The sequence below is a fragment of the Heteronotia binoei genome, chromosome 1, assembly GCF_032191835.1.
Source record: "Heteronotia binoei isolate CCM8104 ecotype False Entrance Well chromosome 1, APGP_CSIRO_Hbin_v1, whole genome shotgun sequence".
Classification (NCBI taxonomy): Eukaryota; Metazoa; Chordata; class Lepidosauria; order Squamata; family Gekkonidae; genus Heteronotia; species Heteronotia binoei.
In genome coordinates this window covers 13,814,461-13,842,186 of record NC_083223.1, presented here as the reverse complement: position 1 = coordinate 13,842,186, position 27,726 = coordinate 13,814,461, and the positions used below count along the sequence as shown (strand labels likewise).

The window sequence follows — 27,726 nt, the reverse complement described above, 5'->3', positions numbered from 1 at the left end:
GCACAACCTAAAGTTACCCTTAAAGCAATGTCACCCCATTTAATACATTGTCCAAAGTAATGGCTTATTTTAGTAACAGATATTTGTTAACGTTAATAGCACTGTAACCACGGCTCTAGATTTTCATGAGAACAAAAAGTCTTAGAGAGTCAGCATTATGTTGGAAATTAACAAAATGATCCAGGATCCACCTCTAAGACTAAGCCAATCTGTAGCTCTCTGGGAGGAAACCTTTCTGGCTGCAGAAACACCCCCCTGGATCAAAGCCAGTACTTTTAATTTTCTGCATCTCTTTCGCAACCGCAAAAAATCATTTCACCAAATAAAATCAATTGGGTTTTTGCTTACTCATTCACTGAAGAGTGGACTTTGTTTTATCCAGGGATCGTTTTGTAGAAAAACGGGGGAGGAGCTCATCCAGGGATTGTTATGCAGCTGTACCTACTATTCAATGGACAAGGAGGTGGAACTCTCAGAAGGAGGAGGAGGAACTCTCAGAAACATTCAGGAGCTGCGTGAGCTCCCACTGAATCCGAGGCCTGGTTTGATCTGTCCTTCTCTGACTTGCAGTAATTGTTCAAACAACATTTCAGAATTAGCAGGATGGGTAAGAAAACCAAGAAGATGAAGCAGATTTCATGTCCAGGGCTTTTCTTCTTCTTTTTTTTTTGTAGCAGGAACTCCTTTGCATATTAGGCCACACACCCTTGATGTAGTCAGTCCTCCTGGTGCTTACAGTAGGCCCTATACTAAGAGCCCTGTCACCTCTTGAAGGACTGCAAAAGAACAGTGGCAGCACAATATATGAAATCCAAAAATACAACAATACAAACTATTGTGCACAAACAAACACTCTTAACTGGTGTATATAAAGTTCTATTATAATGAAATGAACAGCCTACAACAGTGGGCATACATTCATACAGTATAAATAGAAAACAACAGTCTCAAAACAATATACCAAGGAGGACCCCACACAGTCACTGAGTTTTCCAAAATGAGTACACAGACTCAAAAATAATGTTCCACAGGAGTCCCTCCGTTGCGGCCGCAAATTAAGATATCAAAATGGGCGTTTGAGAAAGAACTTGGCTGGAGTTTTCAGTTGACTTACGAGGAAGCTGCAGGAGCAGCGGAATGCAATCAAATCCGGGGTTTGCGTGAAGGCTAGAATCTGTCCTTCAGAAGTCAACAAACAACGGAGGGACTCCTGTGGAACATTATTTTTGAGTCTGTGTACTCATTTTGGAAAACTCAGTGACTGTGTGGGGTCCTCCTTGGTATATTGTTTTGAGACTGTTGTTTTCTATTTATACTGTATGAATGTATGCCCACTGTTGTAGGCTGTTCATTTCATTATAATAGAACTTTATATACACCAGTTAAGAGTGTTTGTTTGTGCACAATAGTTTGTATTGTTGTATTTTTGGACCTCTTGGAGGACTGGCTACATCAGGGGTGTGTGGCTTAATACGCAAAGGAGTTCCTGCTACAAAAAAAGCCCTGTGTAAAACCCAGCACTAATGATATTTGTTTTGTCTACATAGCTGATACCCTTGGAAGGATCTCACTTGGAAGGATATAGTTGCCGTAGCTCAATTTTGTTGTTTTGAGGATTGGAAAACATCTGTAATGTGTCAGTGCAGGAAATCAGACACAGAAACATTTTCTACATACAGCAAACAATTCAAGAACTGAAGTATGGATTCTGAACCTAGTTATATCTCTGATCTAGCGTGTAGAGGTTCTACAGAGAGGTATATGAAACCCAAAGGTTTGTGACCAAGCATAGCGTGGTTCTGCTGATGCTGAGATGTCCTTATTAAGGCAAAAGATCAAAGTAGGAGTCAAGGTACACCTTTAAGACCAACAAAGTTTTATTCAGAGTGTAAGCTTTCAGGTATGCGCGCACACTTCGTCCGATGAGGAATCAGGTACAGTGGGCAGAGTTACATATAGTTGGTAAGCAGTGGTTTAGAATGCAAAATGGTACAAATTTAAGATCCAATGACTGAATAGTAAAATTAACAAATTGAGCAAAACTTTGATCTGGGTAGCATGAGCATGAGAAACCAATAAAACAGTAACATGTCAAAATGTGAGAATGCCTGCTAATCACTCTATTGTTATAAACCTGAGCTAAAAAGAGGGCATTTCTTTCTCAGATGTTTTTTCTATCCAACTAATTTACCTTTTAACATGTAACATACATATAGAAGAAGAAGACTGCAGGTTTATACCCCGCTCTTCTCTCTGAAACAGAGACTCAGAGTGGCTTACAATCTCCTATATCTTCTCCCCCCACAACAGACACCCTGTGAGGTGGGTGGGGCTGGAGAGGCCTCTCACAGCAGCTGCCCTTTCACGGACAACTCCTGCGAGAGCTATGGCTGACCCAAGGCCATTCCAGCGGCTGCAAGTGGAGGAGTGGGGGAATCAAACCCGGTTCTCCCAGATAAGAGTCCGCACACTTAACCACTACACCAAACTGGCTCTCAATTTGCCATTAGAAGGAATATACATTAAAATATAATGGAAGCTGTAGAAGAAGAGGACGGTTTGCAGAGGGAAGCTAAGCATGCTTGGATGTTATGAACGTGGCAGAGCACAGACACTGAAGGCCACGGGAGGTGTCGTGGCCCCAACTGTAGGGGTCAGGTCCAGGTCTTCTTTCGACATCCCAGGAGCTGGCTGGAAAGTGAATCTCTGCAGGAGGCTCGCGAAGAAGAGGAAGAGCTCCATTTTGGCCAGGGTCTCTCCAACACACGCTCGCCGACCTGTGACAATGAAAATGGCGCAGAGAAGCCCTGTTTATTTATAATGCTTTTATACCATCACCCCCATATAATGATGGCCGTGAAATGTAAATAAGGATGGCCGTGAAATGTAAAGAAGAAAATATGAGGACAGACTGAAGTACATAGGAACCCAGTGATTAAGACTACTGAGGAAGAATGCTAATCTTGAAAGAATAAGTCAGAAATGGCAATCGGGAACAGCTGCATTGGTCTGAAGCAGGAGAACAAAGTAGGCGTCCAGGGGCACCTTTAAGACCAACAAAGTTTTATTCAGAATAAATACGAAAGCTTACATTCTGAATAACGCTTTGTTGGTCTTAAAGGTGCCGCTGGACTCCTACTTTGTTCATCTGGGACATTGTTCTACTTGAGTATCTGATCTATTCATTAAATCCACAGTGATCAGTCCCAAAGGAGTTACCTGCAGAGAAAGGCAGGAAGGCATCCCTTTTGGCAAACTTTCCTTCGGAATCAAGGAAGTGCTCAGGATAGAATTGGAAGGGCTTCTCCCACTCGGATTCATCATACAGCACAGAGTACAGCAATGGAAGGATATATGTTCCCTGAAATGCAAAAGCAATGAGTTAATTGAAGAAAATGAAGATGGCCTATCAAGTATATCAGCTGTACTTCAGGCAAAGAAAATGCTATCCTACTAACAGAGGTACGTGAGAATTCAAATGCAATGAAATCTGCAATCTCCAGTGTGGAAATTGTGAATAAGCTTCTCTCTGATGTGAACATGGAGACTACGAAGAAAATAGTGAAGTTTTGTGCTCAAGTGATAAAATTGCGCTCCATATATATTTCTCAAGTAAATATGGGATCCTGGTTTGCCAATCTGTTTTACTAGAGTTGTAAATAAGTGCTTTTAATGGTAGGAATGTTTTGTGTGTGTGTGTGTGTGTGTGATTGTTGTAGTACCTTTTTGTGCATACTGGCCATGGGCCATTAATAAATCTGATTTTGACTTGGATGGACAATGCTTTCAGAATTTTTGGCGCAATCCAGGCCAAACCAGGCACACTCCCATTATTCCCATAAGACAAATCTATGCGATGTAAATGAACTTCATTAACTAGCTTTCTTATTCCATAAAACTAAATTTTGGTAGCAAAAAAAAAAAAAATCACAAATGTGCCATATTCAGCTGAGCAGTGAGTGTAAAGGAAAGAATGATCACCTTCGGGATGAAGTGGTCTCCAAGAGTGACGTCTGCATTAGTGGCATGTGGCAGGGCGGTAGGGGTAATATTAGCAAACCTCTGAATTTCATGAATCACAGCATCTGTGTATTGCAGTTTTGCCCGGTGCTCCATCCGTGGCTGAGCAGACCCGATTGCCTTTGTTATTTCTTCTTGCACTTTCTCTGCGAAAACAAAACATTTCCCCCCAATGAATTAAATATCTGTTTCGGATTTTGAATTTTTCCTCTAAATTGGCCTTAGAAAATTGCTGAAACAATTCAGTTTATATTGTAAAAGAAATTCACTATATGTCAATTACAATAAAGCAGAGATTATAGGCTTCAGCAAGTGGACGCGACGACGTAAATGAATGATGGGTGGGAACCTTTTAGAGCAGGTGACTTCTTTTAAATATCTAGGGGAAGTGTTTTATCAATCAGGTTACTTACTGGTCAGCACATATCAAACATACCAAACAGAAACTTTAGAGTAGTGATTTGTGTATTTAGATTTTATAGAGCAAAGGGAGGTTAGTTGGTGTCTCTCATGTTTGTAATTTTAAAATCTAAAGTACTCCCCCAATTGTTATATGGTGCCCCAATTTGGGGATTTGGGAACTTATACACTAGAAGTCCTACAGAATAAATTTGTGCGCATGTTTCTGGGAGTACTTGATTCAGCTTCATCAGTTATTGTTAGATCAGAGTTATTTTTGCCTTCAAAAGTTACATTAGCTTATAAAATTGCTATTAATTTTTAGCTGAAAATTTTCTTCTCCTTGTGGTCAACTTCTATAACTTTGGCCTATGAGGAGATGAAAAGAAAGCCATGGCACACCCAGATGTTGTGCTTATTGGCTAGGTTAGGATTCTCCAAGAAATACCTAAGGAGTTTTGTTCTCTTTATATCCAGACACTTGGTTAAACGAGGACGACTGGATATGAATGCTCAAGCAGATTTTTTGATTACTTAGTACCTTGAGATCAGCTTCTTTATAAAAGCCACATTTCTCTCTCTTTAACTTTGGGCGTTTTCCCACAGAGCTTACCTCGGAGCGACGTCCCTCTTCACCGCGCAGCGTCTGCGCGGATTTCCCACCAACTGCTCCGCATAACCAGGAAGTGCCGGACCTTTTGCGTCGCAGATGTAAACCGCTAAAAAGCAGTTTACGTTAGCGACACAAAAGCCGCAGCTATTCCTGGTTATGCGGAGCAGTTGGTGGGAAATCTGCGCAGATGCTGCGCAATGAAGAGGAACGTCGCTCCGAGGTAAGCTCTGTGGGAAAACGCCCTTTAACTCTTTTACTTTGATGATCTGCTGAGCATAGAAAGGCATTACTAAAGCTTGCATGGACATTTTACAACTGTCAGTACTGAATGGCAGCTTTCAACTTGATGAACAAGTTCTTGTGACCTTAAATCTGTTGAAGATCTGACTTGCGTGACCTTTCGGCGTGCAAGGTTTACAGAGGAGTGAGAAGGATACCTTGGAAATTTTTTTATTACGATTGTCAGGGAGATCATAATGAACTGAATTAAACATGTAACACTATTGGGAGAAATAAACGGATGACTTTGCTATTGACAAAAATTTGTTGATTGGTTGTTAAAACTAAGATAAAATTCAGATCTTTCAGTGTAAATCTTACCGATGAGTTATGATTGATAAGTAATACGTTACTATATGGAAGGTATTAGAAATTAATCTTTGTAATTACAGTTGTGAATCTTATACTATAGCTGGCAAGGCAACTGTCTGTGTTGCTATTTTATGATTATGTGCTTATTGTTTGCTATTATTTGAATCAATGCAGAAAAGTACTTTATGATGACTTCCCATCACCAGCCTCCTGTTTATTTATAACACTGCCCCTACACTTGAGTTGCTTTATTTATTTATTTAATATATATCCTGCCTTACTCAAAGCAGCTTACCTCATTCTCCTCTCTTCCATTTTTACAATCCTGTGAGGTAGGTTAGGATAAGAACATGGAACTGGCCCAAGGTCACTCAGTGAGCTTCCATGAGAGAATGGGGATTTGAACCTGTGTCTTCTAGATCCCATTCGAACTCTCTAACTGCTGCATTCACACTACTGTTAATTTATGTGCTGGAATATTGATGCCCTACAGTTAGCTCCCACAGACCTGTGATTTCTTGAGTCTGAATAGAGGTGTCCCATTCAATTTTAAGCTCGGGATGGAGTTCTGTATGTGCGTAGGGATGTCTGTATGAAGTTACTTCTTCCATTCAAGTAAAGCAGGAGCTGCATTGGTATTGGTGTACACGAGGGCATTAATCTCCTCCTAACCCCCCCCCTTCTGTAACATTAGAGCACATGGGAAAAAACAGGAAGTAGAGCTCACTGGTCCTTCCTGTTCTCCCTCACTCAGGTAACATCCAACAGTAGTCTCAGGGTTTTTCCTGTTCTTACTCTATACATAACTGAAACCCAGGAACCTAGAATAATGGAAACCCACCAATGGAAAGGACCTACTCTGAATTTCAGGATACTTCATCATCAGCAACAGGCCCCATAGCAAAGTAGTCGAAGTGGTCTCCATGCCGGCACCAAATAACCTCACCACAACAGCTTTTAGATTTTCATTATGGAAAAATTCATTGCTCTGGTTCTTGTTCTTTTCCTAGGAGATAAGTCAAAAGAAATCATTCCTTTCCCCTTCTCCAATTAAACTCTATGTCTCAATGCCTTGAGAAGTATAATAATCTGAAATTTCATTTGCAATCTCTATTTATTTCTCAAAAGACAAAAGGAATAATCAGGGGTGGAATTCTAGCAGGAGCGCCTTTGCATATTAGGCCACACACCCCTGATGTAGCCAATCCTCCAAGAGCTTACAAAAAAGCGCCTTGTCAGCTCTTGGAGGATTGGCTACATCAGATGTGTGTGGCCTAATATGCATAGGAGCTCCTGCTAGAATTCCACCCCTGGGAATAATTAGTTTTGTAACATTCAAATTTATGTTAGGATTTCAGTCTGAAATGGGAGCACCCTGCTTGGAATAGAATAGTAGAAATTCACCTACAATAGTATAATGTAACAACTTCTTAGGTTGGAACAGGGCTTTTTTTTTGTAGCAGGAACTCCTTTGCATATTAGGCCATGCCCCTCTTATGTAGCCAATCCTCCAGGAGCTTACAGGGCTCTTCTTACAGGGCCTACTGTAAGCTCTTGGAGGATTTATTGGACATTCCAATAAAATAAGATAAATTGTATTTATTCTTCCAAGTGAGCAAGAGCAAGTCCTGTCAGAGTAGGGAAGATGCAAACAATGCCTCTTGTAAATATTGAATCTAGCAAGAATAACATCCCTGAGAAGACCAGGAGGAAGGCCAATCAGGAGGAGGTAGTCAAAAAAACCTGAAGAACAAACTCATTGAGCATGATGGATAGAACTAGTAGGATCAATCCGCCTAATCCATTTTTAATTAAATGTACTGATTTAACAAGCCCCAAATTTGACATATCCTCGTTACCTCTGGTTTATTTGGCATTTGTAATTCCCCTTCCCTTGTTTCTTCAATTTTCCTTTATGTGTGTTGTTATAAATAAACTTTAAAAGATAGATAGATAGATAGATAGATAGATAGATAGATAGATAGATAGATAGATAGATAGATAGATAGATAGATAGATAGATAGATAGATGGATGGATGGATGGATGGATGGATAAGTTTTAGCAAGGAACCTCTTGCCTGCCATGTTCTTTGCTCAATAAAACTTTTTTTCTTTCAAGACAATGGTGTATTGAATCCAGAAGACCTTTCAGTATTTGACACACATCTCAAATGAAAACCCTGTAGTCAAGTCAAAACTTAATGCGGACAGGGACCCATCCAAAAACGAAAGAAAAATAAGTAACAAGTGGCATTAGAAAAACCAAGATATACAATTCAGCTTGGGTACAGTATAAAATATTTTACATTAAAATTTCAGTTTCCATTTTTAGTTCAGTCAGTCAGCCAGTTTATTATTACAGTCATTGACCAGAACATGTAAGTCATTTAAAACAACCTTAAAAGTACCTTATAAAAAATCCCACAAAGAGTCTACATATTAGGATTTGATGACTTGATGGTTATAACCGTAAAAAAGAATATAAAAGATTATTATTTAACTCTTTGGGTGCAGTCAGACATACCATTAAAAGCAGGTGTGTAGCGCTCAAATTTGAACGGCTGAATATTGATTCGATGCAGGGCCATTCAGACGAGCATCCAAGAATGCGACTCATTCTGTTGTTGAGTGATCAAACATCCAATACTATCATGCTCTTTTCTTGGAGCATGCGTGATCAGATGGTGATTTCTGGGAGGGGAGGTCCATTGAACATGCACCCAACTGTTTGGAGGTGGGAAATCAAACATTGCTTCAGAGGCGGGGGGGAAGGGGGGAAAGTTTCCGGAATTAATGTTGCCGATTCAAACCAAGGAACTGCCAGGAATTTCTTTCCTAGAAATTGGCAGTGACAACGATATCTGGAAATCCTCCACATTGAAAAAAATTTTTTTTTCCCCCTGTTCTGAATAGTGGGATAATGTTTCCTACCCCCCTCCGATCCTGTGTTGATTGGAGAAGCAGAAGCATCACCTCAGATTCCTGGATGATCTGGCAATGCGCATGTCTGCTGGGGCTTAAAAAAAAAAAAAAGGTGGGAGGGGCGGTAAACATTCCAAGGGACAGTATCATGTGTGAGCTCTCCAAACAGGAAAAAGCCAATCTTGTGCCACTTTTTTGAAAAAGGGCCGGACTTTCTGCGCTGTCAAATTAATGCGGCATTGAGGCGCAACAAGCTGGGATGACCCTGGATGACGCTCGATTGCCAGATGTGAATGTCTGAATGAACACATTTAATCCGTCAGCAAGATGGAGCTATGTCGCCACTAATGGTACGTCTGAACGCACCCTCAAAACCTTTTAAAAAGTCACTTTAACATTTGTTAAAAGATTTACAGTTTGGCCTATTTATCTTGCTTTTTGAGTTCTTTATGAACCTGGGAACAGAACCTAGCCACCTGTTGTTTCTAGTTATAAAACAAGGTAAATTAAAATATTTCATAGATATTTAAACGCTTTTATCAATTAGTTGTTCACAGCATCTTATGGCTTGTATAGCAAATGCTGCTGCCTTCATAGTAATTTCGTGGTTCTTATCTGCTAAAATCTTATCTAAATAAAAACTAAAATCTCTCCCCGAGAATTGGTCACAAATAGGAACAATATAAGTCGAGCGAGTGTTCTGATAAAGTTTACATTCAAAGAGAATGTGCTCTCTCATTTCCATCCTCCCATCTCCGCAAATACATAACCTTTCCACATAGGTTGTATCTGACCACTGAAGAGACCATATTTGCTCTTATGAATGTGAAGGCTCTTCTATAATCAGGTTTATCTAAATTCTGCAAGTATGCCATCAAAACTATTTGATTCAGGTTTCCCATGCCTGAAGGATAACATTTAATCTGGGACATATTGGCTGCTAACAGACTGGCACTTTGGGTCGACTCAGAGATGCCTCTAAGATTGACCCAAAAAACCCCTCCAGACGGCAACATCTGGTGCCTTTTCGCTGGGGCACCTCTGAGGTGTCTTCCAGCCGTCTGGAAGGCCGGGAAGTGCCTGGAGAACGTCCAGGGAGCTGTGGACGGAACGTGTGAGCTTTCCTGGGCTCCCCGAGTGCCCAGGGCCTGCCGCTTTCCCCAAGCGCTATCCAGAAGCTCCAGGGCACTCTATTTCTGGCCATCTTTATTTGGGGCGACTTCAAGTTCCCCCAAACCAGCCATCTGGTATCACCCTTCATGTTGTTTTTAAATATCTAGAATCCTTCGATTAAGGAAGGGTTTCACTGAACTGCCTTCCAACTGCATCATAACAAATGAAAATCACAAGCCTTGGCTAATTGATAGTGGTACTTCTATACATGTGAAATCAGATATTGAATTATTTGACTATTTGGACACAAATACTTCAGGAAGAGTGTGCCTAGCCAAAGGGGATTAAGTAGACATATAATGAAAAGGAAAAGAGACACTGAATTGCCAAATAGTGGCAAATGGTGGGACTGAAATTACTGCAGATGATGTTATACATTCCTGATTTAAAGGCAAATCTGCCAAGTGTGCCCACACTCTCACAAAAGGCATTTGCTATATGCTTTGAGAACGTATCTCAGGCCATGGTGAGCTATATTTCGCAGGCCTTGCTTGTTGTTTTTTATTGTTATTACAGTCCTTAGACCAGACACACAAAAAGAAAATACAAACACCAAGTCAAGCCAGTTGGCGGCTTGGAGAATACATTTAAAGTTAAAGTTGTTTTCTTTCCACCTCTGGCTTCCCATCTGTTTGCCTTCCTTCCTCCCTCCCTCCCTCTCCTCCCTTCTCTCAAACATCTGATGTTAAGAACATAAGAGAAGCCATGTTGGATCAGACCAATGGCCAATCCAGTCCAACACTCCGTGTCACATGGTGGCAAAAAAAAAAAATTATATACACACTGTGACTAATAGCCACTGACGGACCTCTGCTCCATATTTTTATCCAATCCCCTCTTGAAGCTGGCTATGCTTGTAGCTGATGCCACCTCCTGTGACAGTGAATTACACATGTTAATCACCCTTTGGGTGAAGAAATACTTCCTTTTATCCATTTTAACCTGTTTGCTGAGCAATTTCATTTAGTGCCCACGAGTTCTTGTATTGTGAGAAAGGGAGAAAAGGACTTCTTTCTCTACTTTCTCCATCCCATGCATTATCTTGTAAACCTCTATCATGTCACCCCGCAGGCGACGTTTCTCCAAGCTAAAGAGCCCCAAGCATTTCAACCTTTCTTCATAGGGAAAGTGTTCCAACCCTTTAATCATTCTAGTTGCCCTTTTCTGGACTTTCTCCAATGCTATAATATCCTTTTTGAGGTGCGGCGACCAGAACTGCACACAGTACTCCAAATGAGACCGCACCATCGATTTATACAGGGGCATTATGATATTGGCTGATTTGTTTTCAATTCCCTTCCTAATAATTCCCAGCATGGTGTTGGCCTTTTTGATTGCAATCGCACACTGTCTTGACATTTTCAGTGAGTTATCTACCACGACCCCAAGATCTCTCTCTTGGTCAGTCTCTGCCAGTTCACACCCCATCAACTTGTATTTGTAGCTGGGATTCTTGGCCCCAATGTGCATTACTTTGCACTTGGCCACATTGAAGCTCATCTACCACGTTGACGCCCACTCACCCAGCCTCAACAGATACCTTTGGAGTGCCTCACAATCCTCTCTGGTTCTCACCACCCTGAACAATTTAGTGTCATCTGCAAACATGGCCACTTCACTGCTCACTCCCAACTCCAAATCATTTATGAACAAGTTAAAGAGCATGGGACCCAGTACCGAGCCCTGCGGCACCCCCACAGTTTACCGTCCTCCACTGCGAAGACTGCCCATTTATACTCACTCTCTGCTTCCTATTAATCAGCCAGTTTTTGATCCACAAGAAGACCTGTCCTTTTACTCCATGACTCTCGAGCTTTCTAAGAAGCCTTTGATGAGGAACTTTATCAAAAGCTTTCTGGAAGTCAAGGTAAACAACATCTATTGGGTCTCCTTTGTCCACATATTTGTTCACCCCCTCAAAGAAATGTAACAGGTTAGTGAGGCAAGATCTTCCCTTACAGAACCCATGCTGAGTCTTCCTCAATAACCCGTGTTCATCAATGTGCCTATTCATTCTGTCCTTGATAATCGTTTCTACCAACTTTCCTGGTATTGAAGTCAGACTGACTGGCCTGTAATTTACTGGATCTCCTCTGGAACCTTTTTTAAGGATGGGGTGACATTTGCTACCTTCCAGTCCTCAGGAACGGAAGAAAATTTCAATGAAAGATTACAGATTTTTGTCAGAAGATCCACAAGTTCAACTTTGAGTTCTTTCAGAACTCTTGGATGTATGCCATCCAGACCTGGTGACTTATTAGTTTTTAATTCATCTATCAGTTGTAGGACCTCCTCTTTTGTCACCTCAATCTGACTCAGGTCTTTAAACACCCCTTCCAAAATTAGTGGTTCTGGAGCGGGCAAACACTTCTCATCTTCCACAGTGAAGACGGAGGCAAAAAATGCATTCAGCTTCTCAGCCATTTCCCTATCCTCCTTCAGTAATCCTTTGGCCCCTTGGTCATCCAAGGGCCCCACTGCCTCCCTGGCTGGTTTCCTGCTTCTAATATATTTGAAGAATTTTTTATTGTTGGTCTTTATGTTTTTTGCAATATGCTCCTCATAGTTCCTTTTTGCCTGCCTGATCACAGTCTTGCATTTGATTTGCCACAGCCTGTGTTCCCTTTTATTAATCTCACTTGGACTGGTTTTCCACCACTTAAAGGAGTCCTTCTTACCTTTTACAGCTTCCATTACTTTGTTTGTTAACCATGCAGGTCTTTTCTTATACCTGTTTGTGCCTTTCCTAACTTGTGGTATATATTTTATCTGAGCTTCTAGGATTGTAGATTTAAATAGCCTCCAAGCTTCCCCAAGGGTTTTGACCGTATTTACCTTTCCTTTCAGTTTCCTCTTCACATGCCTCCTCATCTCAGAGAATTTACCCCTTTTAAAGTTAAACGTGGTTGTGCCGGTCTTTTGGGGCAAATCCCTATTTATAAAAACGGTGAAATCAATAACGTTATGGTCACTGCTCCCAAGCGGTGCGGTCACTTTTACATCTCTCACCAAGTCTTGGGCATTACTTAGGACCAAATCCAGAATTGCCCCATCCCTGGTAGGTTCTGAGACCATCTGCTCCATAGCACAGTCATTGAGAGCATCAAGTAACTCAATCTCTTTCTTTCGACCAGAACACTTATTGACCCAATCAATCTGCGGGTAGTTAAAATCACCTATTACGACACAGTTTTTATGTTTAGCCGCTATCTTTAATCCTTCCATCATATTATAATCGTCCTCTCTCTTTTGATTTGGTGGGCGATAACAAACTCCCATAGTTAAATTTCCTTTTGGGCCCTCTATTTCAACCCAAAGCATTTCTAGAAGGGAGTCTAATTCTCTGACCTCAGTCTTACTGGACCGTATATTCTCTCTGACATACAGAGCCACTCCACCTCCAACCCTTCCCTCCCTATCCTTCCGATATAACTTATATTCAGGAATCACCGTGTCCCACTGATTCTCCTCATTTCACCTGGTTTCTGAAATTCCCACAATGTCTATGTTTTCTCCCAACACTAAATATTCCAATTCACCAATTTTACTTCGAACACTTCTAGCATTTGCATACAAATATCTATAATTTCCCAGGCAAGTTAGGCCCGCAACCTTCCTCCTGCTGCCTCGAGACTTTGGCAGACAGTCCATACTGTTTGTCACCATCACAGTGGACAACTCTGATCCATTACCCGGTAGAAAAGTAACAGCTAACCCTTCATTTATTTGAGATGAGTCCTCTCAAACCAGAGACATTTCATCTCCTGTTGGCTTTCCCCCAAGATTTAGCTTAAAAACTGCTCTGCCACCTTTTTGATTTTAAGCGCCGCAGCCTGGTTCCATCTGGGGACAAGTGGAGACTGTCTCTTTTGTACAGCTCCTGCATGTTCCAGAAAGCATCCCCGTGCCTAACAAACTTAAACCCTTCCTGCTTACACCATCGTCTCATCCACACATTGAGACTTCTGATTTGTGCCTATCTCTCCTGCCCTGCACGAGGAACAGGTAGCACTTCTGAGAAGGCTACCTTGGAGGTCCTGGCCTTAAGTCTCCTGCCTAGCAGCCTAAATTTTTCCTCCAGGACCTCACGACTGCATTCCCCCATATCGTTGGTGCCAACAAGCACCACGACCACTGGCTCCTCCCCAGCACTGTCTATCAGCCTATCTACTACACATGTAATGTCCACTGCCTTCACACCAGGCAGGAAAGTCACCATACAGTCAGTATGCGGTTTTGCCACCCAGCTGTCTACTTGCCTAAGGATCGAATCACCAACTACCAAGACCCCCCCCCTCTCCCCGCCCAGGGATGGTTCCTTGGCGCGAAAGGATTCCCGCTCACCAACTGAAGAAGAAGTCCCTTCTGAGGGTGCATTCCCCTTATCCTCAGCATGGTGCCCTGTTCCTTCTCGACCCTCACGCTCCCTGGCAGCAACGGGGCTGCCACGTTCAGAGCGGGGCTCATCTAATACACCCCTGAGAGTCTTCCCCGAGTGCCTAACTGACTGTCTCTGCTTCTCCAGGGCAGTCACCTCAGCCTCAAGGGTACGAACCTGTTCCCTGAGGACTAGGAGCTCCTTGCATCGAGCACACACCCAAGACTTCTGTCCTGTGGGCAGATAGTCATACATGTGACACACAGTGCAAAACAATGGAAAGCCTCCACCTCCCTGCTGGCATTCTACCTTCATGATAGCTTTTTAAAAAATATATATATACAGTCTTCTTTAAATCCTGTTTGTTTAAGTGGCTCCCCTTCTGGTGGGTCAACTTACCTTATTGGGAAAACAAGGAAATTAGGGATCTGGGTTCCTGGTCCTTACAGAGTCCCCAGGCTAAGAGCCACAGGCCAAGAGCCCTTTAACTCTTGCCCTTCGGCTCGCGCCTCTGGCAAGGCGCAGCTTAAAATGCAAAGAGGGTGGGGTGCACAGCCACTCCTAATCAATCAGCAACAATCACCTTCACCTTCAGCCCACTCAACCAAACAAACAGCAGTTCCTCAGCTATCGCAACCCAGCTGTGTCAGCTTATCTCAGAGTGGCTCTGCTCTGCTCTCCCTCAGACCTCTCTGAGATATGCTCAGCCTTTGGCAAGGCGCAGCTAAAAATGCAAAGAGGGTGGGGTGCAGAGCCACTCCTAAGCAATCAGCAGCAATCGGCAACAATCACTTTCAATCAGCTTCACCTTCAGCCCACTCAGCCAAACAAACAGCAGTTCCCCAGCTCTCACAACAAAGCTGTCTCAGTTTATCTCAGAGCTGCTCTGCTCTTCCTCAGACCTCTCTGAGATGTTCATGTCTTCTGGCTCTCAAACATCTGACATTTATTCTATGTGGCTCTTATGTTAAGCAAGTTTGGCCACCCCTGTGCTATAGCATAATAACAGTGACCATGATCTGTTAGCTCCTCTGAATTCTCACCTTTTCATTTTTTTAAAAAGTCAGTATTGTCTTTTTGTTGCAGAGACATAAGGAGAAAGACAATTGGGGAATTGGAGAAATCAGAATACCGTTTGTGCTGCGTAGTCAACTTGTGGTTTCCTTGTGGAAATTACAGCTAGTTTGAACATATATGAACATATGAAGCTGCCTTATACTGAATCAGACCCTCAGTCCATCAAAGTCAGTATTGTCTTCTCAGACTGGCAGCAGCTCTCCAGGGTCTCAAGCTGAGGTTTTTCATGCCTATTTGCCTGGTCCTTTTTTAGTTGGAGATGCCGGGGATTGAACCTGGGACCTTCTGCTTCCCAAGCAGATGCTCTACCACTGAGCCACCGTCCTTCCCCTGTTTGACGGGCTTCTTCCCTTTCCCTCAAGTTGGACTCTTTGCCAGCTGGCCTGGCCTGGCATTCACACGGAAAGAGAAGTTCACCTGTGATTATTGGCATGTTTACCTCTTGTTGTTGGATTAGAAACGCATCGATGAAGCTTCTCTGGTCATTCGCATCCAGTTCTTTGAGGTGTTCTGTCAAGGTGGCCTGTATGAAGGCGTACAGTTCATCGTTGTTCTTAAGGACGGTCTTGCGACCGCCAGAAAGAAAACACAGAGCAGGGAACATGTTGTACAGCTAAGAGAATAAAATACAAAAAAAAAAAGGGAAAAGACCAAGAAATCCTCTCAATTCCACTGCTGAGGCAGAAATCTCAAAAGTGTTTTGAGAATCTCATGTGACGCTGTAGCACCCAAACCCTCCCGCTGCTTTCCAGGAATTGCAGTAATTAGGATTACAAGGCTGTACAACAACCAGGAGAATAGGAATGGCGATATTGGGGAGGGGGGTTTACCGCCATTGTATGAGCTGTGATATCACTTCCAGGCAAAACCACAAGTGACACCACCCCGCGTGTGACATCGACATCTTTTAATCTTTCTGTCATTACTGTTTCAAGCAACAGTAAGCAACGAGGATAGACTGAGACCCTGCCAGCACTTAAAGTGCTACAGTTTTGGAAGGACTGTTTCATATATTTCCCTAAACATTTCAAATAAGTTGCCAAGTTTCTCAGAGCAAGTTTTCTATCTGCTATGAAGTCTTTTTTTAAAAAAAAAAAAATTATTAAGTGTGCATATATCAACATGTTTATACAGCTCATAAATACACGAGAGCCAGTTTGGTGTAGTGGTTAAGTGCACGGACTCTTATCTGGGAGAACCGGGTTTGATTCCCCACTCCTCCACTTGCACCTGCTGGAATAGCCTTGGGTCAGCCATAGCTCTGGCAGAGGTTGTTCTTGAAAGGGCAGCTGGTGTGAGAGCCCTCTCAGCCCCACCCACCTGTTGTGTCTGTTGTGGGGGGAGAAGATAAAGGAGATTGTAAGCCGCTGTGAGTCTCTGATTCAGAGAGAAGGGCGGGGTATAAATCTGCAATTCTTCTTCTTCTTCTTCTTCTTCGTTTTTTGCTTCTTGTCTTCTACAAATCAAACTGAATACTAACAACAAATAAACTCCTTCCTCTTTATCTTATTTCCTTTCTTTACCTGATTTCACCCGAATTATGATTCTAATCATAATTATATTCTTTCTTTTTGTTTCCAAAACTTCTTTACTTCTTTCACGAACTTCCATCTTTACACACTTAATTTTTAAAAACTTTAACTATCTTCTCTCGTGTCTCAAAAGAAAGCTGGAAAGGGTTACCTCCAGAAATGGGTGCTGCAGAAAAATCTCTACAGTCGGAGGTCTTGGGGGGGGGGGCACACCCACCACCTCCTTGCTAATCCATTGGCTTTAACAATTCAATTTTCATTTTCCATTCCCATTTATCATTTCTTTATCCTATCTTCTAACTATATACATATTCTGCCATTAATTACCCTCAACTTCTCTTCAAGAAAACATAATTTCCCGATTCAAACTCTTCCAGTCTTTTTTTAAATTACACTATTGTTACAAAGTCTTGAGTTTGTGCACTGAATCTTTAAAGAAGAAGAAGAAATTGGATTTATATCCCGTCCTAAACTCTGAATCTCAGAGTCTCAGAGCAGTCACAATCTCCTTTACCTCTCTCCCTCCACAATAGACACCCTGTGAGGTGGGTGGGGCTGAGAGAGCTCTCACAGAAGCTGCCCTTTCAAGGACAACTCTGCCAGAGCTATGGCTAACCCAAGGCCATTCCAGCAGGTGCAAGGCATGAATACGTATATAGCCCTTCCTCTACTGGTGTTTCAACCATTTTAAAACCAAATTTTAAGTCGTTTACCATGACTGAGGGACTTCCCACAAGCCGGATATTTTCTTTGTCCAAGTTTACTAATCTTAGAAATGTGGGATCTTCATAGTCATATCGTTTGCCGAGTAATATGGACACTATGATATTGGCAGAAGCCTCATTCATGATTGTAGTAGCCTGAAATGGTTTTCCTACAGAACAAATACCACAATGAAAACATGTTACAGGTCTGACATCAGTATCCTTATAAGAACATAAGAGAAGCCATGTTGGATCAGGCCAACGGCCCATCCAGTCCAACACTCTGTGTCACACAGTGGCAAAAAATTTTATATATACACACACACTGTGGCTAATAGCCACTGATGGACCTGTGCTCCATATTTTTATCTAAACCCCTCTTGAAGGTGGCTATACTTGTGGCCGCCACCACCTCCTGTGGCAGTGAATTCCACATGTTAATCACCCTTTGGGTGAAGAAGTACTTCCTTTTATCCGTTTTAACCTGTCTGCTCAGCAATTTCATCGAATGCCCACGAGTTCTTGTATTGTGAGAATTATGCCTTGTGGTTTAGCTTAAATATGCTTGGCTAGCATTTCTCATCCATTCTATGCTGACACAGAATGCTCTGCAGTGTGCAGAGGGGGAATTCTAGATTGGACCATGATTTGGAAGTGGTAGCTTTTTGAGCCAGTCTCAGGAGCCTGGAGGATGGGGTGAGGATGGGAGGAAGACGGGTGGCAGATGTTGCCATCTGGAAATATTTTCGGGGCCGATCTCAGAGGCGTCTCTGAGTCAACCCAAAGTGCCGGTCTGTAATCACCCAACAAAAACATGCAATTTCATTGACCGTGGAGCAAAAACTTTTGCTGTTGTTCTAGCTCTGATGGCAACTGCTGCACTGTTGTGTATGTGGACTAATGTGAACTGCTGCACTGTTGTGTATGTGGACTAATGTGAATATTATTATGTGTGTTCCTGCCTGGCCCATTGGAACCTTAAGGACTGAGCTTGGGGACTCAGGAACAATGGGCAGCAAGAAACAAATCCCTGCTGCCCTGCTCCAATTTTACCCAAAGGGTGATTAACATGTGGAATTCACTGTCACAGGAGGTGGTGGCAGCTACAGGCACAACAAGTTTCAAGAGGGGATCGGATAAGCATAAGGAGCAGAGGTCCATCTGTGGCTATTAGCTCATCCGGCACAGGGCAGAACGTTACTTCATGAATGTTATACAATGAGCAGCAGAAAGATAACATACAGGCAGGGCCCAGGGTTACTACAGGATAAAGCACTGAAGGGAAAAAGTAATCATGGCAAGAAGCATTCTTGACAATACATGACAATTAAATTGCTTTCTTTAGGAGAAATCCTTCTGCCTCTGTGTTTGGCAGAAGGATTCACTGCCACAGGAGGCGGTGGTGGCTACAAGCATAGCCAGCTTCAAGAGGGGATTGGATCAACATATGGAGCAGAGGTCCATCAATGGCTATTAGCCACAGCGTATTGTTGGAACTCTCTGTCTGGGGCAGTGATGCTCTGTATTCTTGGTGCTTGGGGGGAGGCACAGTGGGAGGACTTCTAGCCCCACTAGTGGACCTCCTGATGGCACTTGGGGGGTTTTTTTGGCCACTGTGTGGCACAGAGTGTTGGACTGGATGGGCCATTGGCTTGATCCAACATGGCTTCTCTTATGTTCTTATGTGACACAGTGTGTTGGACTGGATGGGCCATTGGCCTGATCCAACATGGCTTCTCTTATGTTCTTATGTGACACAGAGTGTTGGACTGGATGGGCCATTGGCCTGATCCAACATGGCTTCTCTTATGTTCTTATGTGACACAGAGTGTTGGACTGGATGGGCCATTGGCCTGATCCAACATAGCTTCTCTTATGTTCTTATGTGACACAGAGTGTTGGACTGGATGGGCCACTGGCCTGATCCAACATGGCTTCTCTTATGTTCTTATGTGACACAGAGTGTTGGACTGGATGGGCCATTGACCTGATCCAACATGGCTTCTCTTATGTTCTTAATCACAGGCCCCCTGCTGGTTTGAATGATCCAATGGCATCCTAGAATGGGAACCTTGACAGGTATATAGTTGGCCCCGTTGGCCCAGTTGAGTAGTCTTCTAGTTCAGCTGTTACCATGCTGTAACTAATAAAGAGAGCTATGATCACTGCAACCGCATCTCCTTCTTGCATTGAACCCACCATATTATATGCACCAAGTACAAAAAAATTATGATGAACTGAAAACTCTGTGGAAGACAGAATTTGCCCAACCCCATCTGCTACACTACAGAGGTTCTATCTTTGTGTGATCGAATCAGTGAAAATATAGCAGAATGCATGACAGAGGTTCGTCACATTACCGAACATTGTGAATTCGGGGGTCTTCTTGAAAGCTTGTTACGAGATCAGCTCGCGAGATTGTTACGGAGTTAAGGGTGGATGAGGCCATCTAGTGGAGAGCCAGTTTGGTGTGCAGAGCCAGTTTGGTGTAGCGGTTAAGTGTGCGGACTCTTATCTGGGAGAACCGGGTTTGATTCCCCACTCCTCCACTTGCACCTGCTAGAATGGCCTTCGGTCAGCCATAGCTCTGGCAGAGGTTGTCCTTGAAAGGGCAGCTGCTGTGAGAGCCCTCTCCAGCCCCACCCACCTCACAGGGTGTCTGTTGTGGGGGAGGAAGGGAAAGGAGATTGTGAGCCGCTCTGAGACTCTTCGGAGTGGAGGGCGGGATATAAATCCAATATCTTCATCTACCTCACAGGGTGTCTGTTGTGGGGGAGGAAGGGAAAGGAGATTGTGAGCTGCTCTGAGACTCTTCGGAGTGGAGGGTGGGATATAAATCCAATATCTTCTTCATCTTCTTAGCGGCACTTCCTCTCTGAACAGAATCTGATTTTTGCTGCAGCACGACAACAGGCATTAGCACCTGAAGCGGCTTTTTGTAATGTCAGGTCCAGTTTTCCCTTGGGAAGCCACAAAGAAGCCTGGTCTCATCTCCGCATAGACTTTGCTGGCCCCTCCCAGGGCAAAACCTTCCTAATTGTTATGGATTCATTTACAAAATGGCTTAAAGTAGCCATTGTGCCAGCTGTACCTCGTATGCTGCCATCACTGCTCACCATCAACTTTCTGCAACTCACAGAGTGCCAGACACAGTTGTTTCAGACAACAGTGCCGTTTTCACCTATGCAATTTCCCAAGACTGTGCTAACAAAAACCTCATTATGGCTACCACAGTGGCACCATGTCGACCCCAAGCAAATGGGCAGAAAGAGCAAATGGTACAGACTACAAAAGTCGCACTGAAAAGAATAACTTCTGAGGACTGGGCCATCAGATTGGCACAACATTACACCCTGTGCTTCAACTGGATCCACCCCAGCTGAGTTGCTCATGCGACACCGTCTCAGGACATGCCTAGATCATGTTCACCCTGATATTGCAAGTGACTTTCAGCCTCAAGAACAACAGGAACTGTATTGTGCTTTGACATCTAGGAATCTGCATACCTTCTCTTCTCAGAAAACAGTATGGGGTCAGAACTATGGAAACGGTTCACAGTTAGTTCTATCTAAAATACTGGGAGTTTATTTATTTATTTATTTGATGGAATTTATATCCTGCCCATTCTGCCAAGGCAAGCTCAGGTCACAGGATTAGTCTCATATACAGTGAATACTGCAGATGGACTGTTATGGAGATGTCATGTTGATCAAATGGATGGTCACACGCATACTCATAAGAACATAAGAAAAGCCATGTTGGATCAGACCAATGGCCCATCCAGTCCAACATTCTGTGTCACACATTGGCCAAAAAAAAAAAAAAAAACCACCCAGGCACCATCAGGAGGTCCATCAGTGGGGCTAGGACACAAGAAGCCCTCCCCCTGTTGCCCCCCCAAGCACCAAAAATACAGAGCATCACTGCCCCAGACAGAGATTTCCATCAATATGCTGTGGCTAACAGCCACTGATGGACCTTTGCTCCAGATGTTTATCCAATCCCTTCTTGAAGTCCTTTGCTCCTACTTCTTCAATGGAACCTTCTAAGAAAATCAACCCACCAACATCAGGTTCAGAATTCATTGGAGGTGGCCATCCTGATCACCCTCCTTCGTTGCAACAAAGTGGTGGTCTTATTACCGAGTTACCTGCGGAAGTGGTTTCTTCTGCTGAGACTACAGTTGAATCAAGCTAAAGGGGAAGACCACATCAGCAGTGAGAACTTCTGACCTGGATGGCTGAATCCACCTGGTAAGGGGAGTGGTGTATTGTGTACTGTCTCTTTCAGAGGCTATCCAAGTAGGCCTCAGAGCAATCAGGAGTGCAGGAGGGACTCCGTTTTTCTCATCTCAGTCTCCTTGCTAGCAGTCAGCAGGAATGCAGGACCTACTAAGAATCTGCAGAACCAGGCCAGAACCACCCTTGCCTAGAGCTCTAGAAACAGCTTCATTAAGGATTGTTATTTCTTATTCCAATAGCCATGTTACCTTTCCTACAGTTACTGTTAACAAAGTGATCTTCAGCCTGACGGAACTGAGTGTTGTTTGTTCCACTACACAAGACTCACCTTCAAAAGAGTCAAACTTCTGTATTAGGAAACGGCACTCCTCAACAATTTTGTCTTCTATGGTCTTCTTGCCCATTCCGTAGTCCTTTAATGTGCTTATCGTAAACCGCCTCATCACTTTCCAGTTCTCACCATTAGAAAAAATAATACCTGGAGAGAAACAAAAATCAGGGACATTTGTCCTAGACAATCTACTAAGACAAATCTATAAACTTCTACTCCAATACGATATAGAAACTGAACAACTTAAAATGTGTACGTTATAATGGACCCAGAATTTTAGACAAGAGATATCATTCCAACAATGGGAAAAGTTATGGACGAAAGATATACAATTTACTGTGAGTCAAGCATTAAGAGAAAATTGGTATATGCTTTGTCAATGTTATAAAAGATATTGAAAATGTGGACAAGAACTGAATAGGGATGTGCTGGAAATGCAAAGAGGCAGTAGGCACCTTCTACCATATGTGGTGGACATGCAAAATGGTAAGAAAGTTCTGGAAAGACATACATGATGAGATTCAGATAATTTTAAAAATGAACGTGGCTGTGAAACCAAAGACTATGACCGATTCCCCACTAGGCTTGTTCTTCGGTTTTATATATTTTATTGAAATTTTAGGGGGACAGGATAAAGAAATACAGAGTGGAAAAGGGGAAAGGGAAATGAATGAATGAATGAAAGCATATTAGGTCACACCCCCTGATGTAGTTTTGACAACAAATGCTCTGCATCACTAGATTACAAATAGTATTCTTAGTCTTTAGACGTTTATAGCCTATAGATTATAACCAGTGTTCCTTCTAAGCTGAGTTAGCGTGAGCTAGCTCACAGGTTTTTAGCCTCCAGCTTACACATTTTTGTCTTAGCTTAGGGAAAATGGCCCCGGAACATGCTAATTTATGCAGTAGCTCACAACTTTGATGCCAATAGCTCACAACTTCAGTGCCAGTAGCTCACAAAGTAGAATTTTTGCTCACAAGACTCTGCAGCTTAGAGGGAACATTGATTATAACTAATAATTTGCTTGTATAATTTAATAATATCAAAACTGAGAAACATACAGGAAAGTGTCACAGACCATATACAAAGTTGTATTTATGCATTAAGCAAATCATTAAAAAGTTTCCAAGGATTGTCTTCATCTCTTGATAATTTACCCTTAAGACGAAGCACAAGGACATCTGTTTCAGCTATCTCTAATATTTTATTGATCTCCTGCTTCTTTGAAGTTTCATGGTGCTTCCAGCCTTGTGCCATCAAAAGTCTTGCTGCAGTAATAATTTGTATCATCAAATGTTTATTCTGCCTCGAAAAGTCTACTGGTAGTATATTCAGTAAAACCAGTTCTGGTTTAAAATGGACATGGATTTTCAATATCTGTTGTAACGTGTCATGTATTATAATCCAATATTTTTTTATCACTCCACAAGTCCACCCCCCACTAGGCTTGTTCTGACGTCGAAAGTCTCCCCCCCCCCCGCCGTCCGTTCGATGCTTCCGTCTGATTTCGCACAAGCAGCCATGGGGCTGTGACTCACGCCACCTCTTTCCCACGTCAAACAAGATCCTCTGAAAACCAGTTTCTGCTTGCCACTGGAAAGAGATGGAGTGAGTCACACCCCCAAGGCAGCTTGTGCAAAATCAGATGTTGTGGGGGTAAAAGCTCTGACGCCAGAACAAACCTAGTGGGGAATTGGTCTATGTTGTTGGGAATCTTGCCAGACACCACTGAAAGAACATTTCATGAACTGTTCAGATACATGTTGGCTGCAGCTAGAATAGCATGGGGAACTTAATGGAAAGTGGAAGAACATCCAAACAATGAAAACGGGAAAGACAAAATAGCAGAGTATGTCATAATGGCTAAATTAATAAATTATATAAACTGAAGACTGATCAAAGAATTTTGAAAAAGACAGGAAAAGTACTATTATTATAGTACTACTTATTATAGGTAAAGGTGGAAAATTAGTTATATGGATTTCTACTTGTTTGGATCTGTATTGAAATTATTGAGATGCTATTTTTTGGATTCATTAATATCATTAAGATTATCAGTACATTTAGTATAGCCAGTATTATAACATCTCTCTCTCCTCTCTCTCTCTCTCGGCTTGGCTTCGCGAACGAAGATTTAAGAAGGGTGCAATAGTCCACGTTTGCTGCAGGCTCGCTGGTGGCTGACAAGACCAATGTGGGACAGGCAGGTCCGGCCACAGCGGCTGCAGGGAAAAGTCTGATTTAGGGTTGGTCCTGTAGCAGTGCGATTCTTCCTCAATCTCCTTTTGTCCTCAAGACCAGCTATGCGTGTGTTCTCAAAGGAAGAGACAGCCTGGTGGATGGTGTGTCTCCATGCTTTGCGATCTGAGGCTAGGTCAGACCACTGGTGATGGTTGATGTGACAGGTGCTAAGGGATTTCTTCAAGGAGTCCTTGTACCTCTTCTTTGGTGCCCCTCTATTTCGATGGCCGGTGGAGAGTTCGCCATACAGGGCAATCTTGGGAAGGCGGTGGTTTTCCATCCTAGAAATATGCCCTGCCCAACGCAGCTGCGTCTTCAACAGCAGTGCCTCGATGCTGGTAACCTCTGCCCGCTTGAGGACTTCAGTGTTGGTCACAAAGTCACTCCAGTGGATGTTGAGGATGGTGCGAAGGCAGCGCTGATGAAAGCGCTCGAGGAGTCGCAGGTGATGACGGTATAAAACCCACGATTCGGAGCCATAGATGAGGGTTGTCATCACAACCGCTTTGTAAACATTGATCTTTGTGCCTTTTTTCAGATGCTTGTTGCTCCACACTCTTTTGTGCAGTCGGCCAAATGCACGGTTTGCCTTTGCCAGCCTGTTGTCAATCTCCTTGTCGATCTTGGCATCTGAGGAGATGATGCACCCCAGGTAGCTGAACTGCTGGACTGTCTTCAGAACTGATTCACCCACAGTGATGCAGGGAGGGTGATAATCTTCCTGGGGTGCAGGCTGGTGGAGAACTTCTGTCTTCTTCAGACTAACTTCTAGGCCGAATAGCTTGGCAGCCTCTGCAAAGCAGGACGTCATATGCTGCAGAGCTGATACCGAGTGGGAGACAAGTGCAGCATCATCAGCAAACAGTAGCTCTCGGATGAGTTTTTCCATTGTCTTGGAGTGTGCCTTTAGTCGCCTCAGGTTGAACAGGCTGCCATCGGTGCGATAGCGGATGTAGACACCATCGTCCTCATCTAGATCTACTGCAGCTCTTTGAAGCATCATGCTAAAGAAGATCGTAAAGAGAGTTGGCGCGAGAACGCAGCCTTGCTTTACACCTGTGCCTATTGGGAAGGGCTCCGAGAGGTCGTTGCAGTGTCTGACTTGGCCTCGCTGGTCTTCGTGTAGCTGGATGATCATGCTGAGGAACCTTGGGGGACATCCTAAACGTTCCAAGATTTGCCACAGGCCTTTCCTGCTAACGGTATCAAAAGCTTTGGTAAGGTCGACAAAAGTCACATACAGAGCCTTGTTCTGTTCCCTGCATTTCTCTTGGAGCTGCCTGAGAACAAATACCATGTCGGTGGTGCTCCTGTTAGCTCTGAAGCCGCACTGGCTCTCTGGGAGGAGTTCTTCTGCAATGGTGGGCACCAGTCTGTTCAGGAGTATTCTGGCAAGGATTTTGCCTGCGATGGAGAGCAGGGTTATCCCCCGGTAGTTGGAGCAGTCTGACTTTTCCCCTTTGTTCTTGTATAGGGTGATGATGATTGCATCGCGAAAGTCCTGTGGTAATTTGCCTTGTTCCCAGCAGGTGACAAGTACTTTGTGAAGTGAGCTATGTAGTACTGTGCCCCCATGCTTCCAGATCTCTGGTGGAATTCCATCAACTCCTGCTGCCTTGCCACTTTTCAGTTGCTTGATGGCTTTAACAGTCTCTTCTAGGGTGGGGATCTCATCCAACTCTGTTTTCACCGGTTGAAGTGGGGTGAGGTGGATTGCTGAATCTTGAACTACGCGGTTGGCACTGAAGAGAACCTGAAAATACTCCGACCACCGGTTCAGTATGGATGCCTTGTCTGTGAGGAGCACTTGGCCGTCTGCACTATGCAAGGGACTCTGAGCCTGATATGATGGACCATATACTGCCTTCAGGGCTTCGTAGAACCCTCTTAAATCACCAGTGTCTGCACACAGCTGGGTTCTCTCTGCAAGCTTGGTCCACCACTCGTTCTGAATGTCTCGAAGCTTGCGCTGGAGGTTGCTACATGCAGCGCGAAATGTTGCTTTTTTCCCAGGGCAGGAGGGCTGAGCAAGATGTGCTTGGTAGGCAGATCTCTTTTTTGCCAGTAATTCTTGGATCTCTTGATTGTTCTCATCAAACCAGTCCTTGTTCTTCCTTGTGGAGAACCCGAGGACTTCTTCAGAGATCTGCAGGACGGTAGTTTTTAGGTGTTCCCAGAGTGCTTCTGGAGAAGGGTCTGTGGGGCAACTGAGGTCCTCAATTCTTGACTGGAGTTTTGCCTGGAAGGCAGCTTTAACTTCGGCTGACTGGAGGCTGCCAACCTGAAACTTCCTCCGAGGGATACCTCCTCTCCTGGGTGTGGGTTTAAAGTGAAGACGGAGATTGCAGCGTACAAGACGATGATCCGTATGACATTCTGCGCTGGGCATTACTCGGGTGTGTAAGACATCTCGAAGGTCTCTCTGGCGCACCAGAATGTAGTCGATAAGGTGCCAATGCTTGGACCGTGGGTGCATCCAGGTTGTCTTCAGACTGTTCTTCTGCTGGAAGATAGTGTTGGTGATGGTGAGCTGGTGCTCCATGCAGAATTCTAGCAGGAGGCGCCCGTTGTCATTGCAGTTGCCAATGCCGTGTTTGCCAAGTACTCCTTTCCAGGCTTCCAGGCTTCCAGGCTTATAACAAGCACCTGAAAAAAGGCACAAAGATCAATGTTTACAAAGCGGTTGTGATGACAACCCTCATCTACGGCTCCGAATCGTGGGTTTTATACCGTCATCACCTGCGACTCCTTGAGCGCTTTCATCAGTGCTGCCTTTGCACCATCCTCAACATCCACTGGAGTGACTTTGTGACCAACACTGAAGTCCTCAAGAGGGCGGAGGTTACAAGCATCGAAGCACTGCTGTTGAAGACACAGCTGCGCTGGGCAGGGCATATTTCTAGGATGGAAAACCACCGCCTTCCCAAGATTGCTCTGTATGGCGAACTTTCCACCGGCCATCGAAATAGAGGGGCACCAAAGAAGAGGTACAAGGACTCCTTGAAGAAATCCCTTGGCACCTGTCGCATCAACCATCACCAGTGGTCTGACCTAGCCTCAGATCGCAAAGCATGGAGGCACACCATCCACCAGGCTGTCTCTTCCTTTGAGAACGCACGCATAGCTGGTCTTGAGGACAAAAGGAGATTGAGGAAGAATCGCACTGCTACAGCACCAACCCCAAATCAGACTTTTCCCTGCAGCCACTGTGGCCGGATCTGCCTGTCCCGCATTGGTCTTGTCAGCCACCAGCGAGTCTGCAGCAGACGTGGACTACTGCACCCTTCTTAAATCTTCGTTCGCGAAGCCAAGCCGAGAGATAAGTACTTTTTGAAATAATGTTCTATGTAAGATCAGCCTTTGATTCATATACAGATCTATTCTATTGCTATATGTTTCTGAAATATTCTTAAAATATATGGCCTGCTTTTATTATAGTTTGATTATGACTATGATTCTAAGTATGATAGCTACATGATTAAAACATATCAATAATCCA

The 27,726-nt window shown here is 43.6% G+C and overlaps 1 pseudogene; it reads right to left on the bottom strand.

Annotated features, from left to right (window-relative positions):
• Window positions 1–1,855: 1,855 nt before the first annotated feature.
• Window positions 1,856–27,726, bottom strand: part of LOC132566187 (cytochrome P450 2K6-like) — a 33,050-nt pseudogene continuing 7,179 nt past the window's right edge.